The following is a 3,510-nucleotide window of genomic DNA, read 5'->3' as shown; positions in this document are numbered from 1 at the left end:
ATTTAGCTGAATTAGAAGTAAAGAATTAGAAACCATGGCAGAACAGAATGAGCACCGGTGGACATTATCCGATTATGCCAGACCTTCAGTATTGGGGATGCAATTGAGCATTGTGCGTCCCCCGATTACAGCTCAGAACTTTGAACTGAAGATGGCATTCATCCACATGCTGCAGCAATCCACATAATTTAATGGTTTGGCCGATGAGGATCCAAACAGTCGTATAGAGAACTTTCTCGGGGTGTGCGAAATGCTTAAGATAAACAGAGTAACTAATGATGCCATCAAGTTGAGAGCTTCCCATTTTCCTTGAAAGGGAGAGAGAAGCAGTTGCTACACTCATTACTTAGAGCATCAATTACCACATGGGAGGAGATGGTAGAAGCTTTTCTTTCCCATTATTTCCCTCCTGGAAAATCTGCAAAGCTTAGGAATGAGATCTCATCCTTTGTACAATTAGAATTGGAGTCTTTATTTGAGACGTGGGAAAGCTTTAAGGAGCTCCTGAGAAAGTGCCCGCAACATGTATTCCCGTAGTGGATGATTGTTCAGACCTTTTACAACGGTTTAAATCTAAGTACAAGGAAGCTCTTGGATGCGGCAGCAGAAGGTACCTTAGGAAGCGAGACCCCCGGTGAGGCACATCGACTAATTGAAGAAATGGGGTTAAACAGCTACCAATGGAATGCTAGGAAGAAGAAAAAGGTGCCTGCCTCCATGAAATATATGCAGTAACCTCATTGGCGGCTCAAGTGGAATCATTGAGTAGAAGTTAGATCTCCTAACTTCGAATACAGTGGTGGCCATGACTACTTGCACCTGGTGTGGTGGAGGATATGTTCCCTCTGATTGCCTGATCTCTATTCCTGATGCATCTTTGGTTGAGAATGCCGATTTTGTAGGTAATGCTATGAGGAATCAAGGAAACCCATACAGCAACACCTACAATCCGGGTTGGAAAAGTCATCCCAATTTGTCATGGAGTAACCAAGGTCCACAAAGGCCATGGGCCACCGGGTTTCCAACAACAACAGCAAGCCCCAAACATGGAAAATAGAGTTTTAGGTTTGGAGACCTGGATGAACGATTTGGATAATCTTGAAAATCATCTGATACTAGGTTTGTACAATCATCTGATACAAGGTTCCAATCAGTTAAGGCTACACTTTGCAACCACACCGCCTCTTTGCATAATCTTGAAAATCAAGTAGGGCAGATTGCGAAGTCCTTATCGGAAAGGCCACAAGGAAGCTTGCCGAGTAACACAGAGACCAACCCTAGAGAGCATGTGAAGGTGATCACTTTGAGAAGTGGTCGTGGGGTTGAGGGTAAGCTTCTGAATGAGAAGCCCAATGAACACGCACCCGAGGTTATAAAGGTTGAGAAGAGAGCAAGCAAAGAGAATGAGGTACCACCCCCACCTTTCAAGCCAAGAATCCCTTATCCCTCTAGATTAAAGAATGACCAAGGGGATGAACAGTACAAGAAGTTCCTGAGTTTGTTTAAACAACTCCACATCAATATTCCTTTTGTTGAGGCATTGGCTCAAATGGCTAAGTATGCAAAATTTTTGAAAGATTGTTGACCAACAAGAGGAAGTTGGAGGACAGTGCTTCAGTGATCTTAGATGCTTCTTGCTCGGTGGTGTTATAAAAGAATATGCTGACTAAGAAGAAAGACCGGGGAAGTTTCATCATTCCGTGTAACATTGGTAATTTGGGTGAAGAAATGGCATTGGCAGACTCAGGGGCCAGTATCAACGTCATGCCATACACCTTATTTCAGAAGCTAGGCTTGGGAGAGCCTAGGCCCACTCGGATAACTTTGCAATTGGCGGATGGAACAGTGAGACATCCGAGGGGTATCATTGAAGACGTGCTTGTCAAGGTGGACAAGTACATATTTCCTGTAGACTTTGTAATGCTAGATGTCGTTGAGGATGCAGATGTACCCTTGATACTTAGGAGGCTGTTCTTGCGGACTTCCAAAGCATTGATTGGCATGGACGGCAGAGAGTTAACATTGAGAGTTGGAGATGAAAAGCTCACATACCGCCTTGCTGAAGCCATGTGGCATTCTCTTGATTTCGATGATACTTTGTATTTTCTAGACACTACTGATGAGATTATTGATGAGTATATGCAGGAAATGTTTAATCTGGAGCTGTACGAGGATATGTTTGACCAAGAGGTGGACAATGAAGGAATCATGATGCTTGGTTAGATGCAAGAAGTACCATCTACCCTGGGGATCATGAAGAAGGTGCTCCGAAAGATAAAGAGGGCTAGGAGACGCCACCGAAAATGCTCCAAGGCTGTTAGAGATGTGCGCGAATTGAACAAATTGGACGAATCATTGCTAGGTGGTTCTAAGCCTGACAATTCCCCCTCTACCTTCAGGAGACTTTGCTCATCATGTTTCCAGGCCATGGGTAAGAGGGCAACCTTCATCTATTAGCCCTCGTGAGGTAAGACAAGGTACGTCAAGCTAAGTGACGTTAAACAAGCGCTTCTTGGGAGTCAACCCAAGTGGTTACTGTTTTCTTAATTTGGTAGCTTAGTGTTTGCTTGAATAAATTGTTGAGTGTTGGTGTCTTAAGTTGTAGATGCTTTTGCTATGATTTTCTTGTGGACTTGTAATTTCACCGTGTGTTTTCATGTGAATTTGAGAAGTTTTGGTCGTTTGAGCTTTCTATCATGTTTCTCACTAGTATAGTTGCATATTAGGGCATGCTCTGAGTGTGTATACATGTTCAAAAATTTTCTGCAGAGCCTGCGGAGTTTTCTAAGGCATCCAAATAAAATACACGGGGGGTTATATACACACACCCGTGGTTTTGTATTGCGAGCTCATCCAGAGAAGGCACAGAGGCATGGACTCACCCCTATAAATGACCTTGTGATTCTCGCACACCCGTGGGTAATTTCCACATGAGCGAGTGATTTCCAGCAGAGACTTGGCAAACTATCCTGAGAACACACAGGGGCGTGGACTTGCCCCTGTGGGCGAACTTGTGAAATACGCACAGGGGTGGGTAGTTTCCACACACCCGTACTGATCTCTGTAGACGAGTTCTCTCCATCCCGAGAAGACACAGGAGTGTGCGTCTGCCCGTGTGAGTCGGGCTTGTGAATGCCCACGCCCGTGCAGAATTTCCACATGGGCGTGTGAAACACTTACCGATTCTTCTCGGGTGGACAGAGAAGCCACAAGGGCATGCAGCAGCCCCTGTGCGTCGGGCACACAGGAGTGGGTATTTCCCACATGCCCGTGTATTTGCATTCATAGGAAGTGAGTGTTTTTACTAGAGTGCACAGGGGCGTGCACCTGCTCCTGTGAAGCTTTCCTGTCGAGGCGCATGGGCGTGGGTAATTTCCTCACCCCCGTGCGGTTGTAGAGAATGCCAAGAGGCGCGAGTCTTTTTAAAGGATCATTGTTTCTTCTCATTCCCACACTCCCTCATCACCTGAGAGGACCCTCACACTTCTTCCCGACTTCGCACTACAGTGA

General features: G+C 45.4%; 1 non-coding gene across 1 annotated transcript; it reads right to left on the bottom strand.

Moving 5' to 3' along the window:
* Positions 1-423: 423 nt before the first annotated feature.
* LOC120266672 lies at positions 424-530 on the bottom strand. Its single transcript, XR_005538230.1, has one exon. It is a non-coding gene; the product is annotated as a small nucleolar RNA R71 (small nucleolar RNA).
* Between the last annotated feature and the right edge of the window lie 2,980 nt (positions 531-3,510).

The sequence above is a fragment of the Dioscorea cayenensis genome, chromosome 1, assembly GCF_009730915.1.
Source record: "Dioscorea cayenensis subsp. rotundata cultivar TDr96_F1 chromosome 1, TDr96_F1_v2_PseudoChromosome.rev07_lg8_w22 25.fasta, whole genome shotgun sequence".
Taxonomy (NCBI): domain Eukaryota; kingdom Viridiplantae; phylum Streptophyta; class Magnoliopsida; order Dioscoreales; family Dioscoreaceae; genus Dioscorea; species Dioscorea cayenensis.
This window is presented reverse-complemented; position numbering and strand designations above follow the sequence as displayed.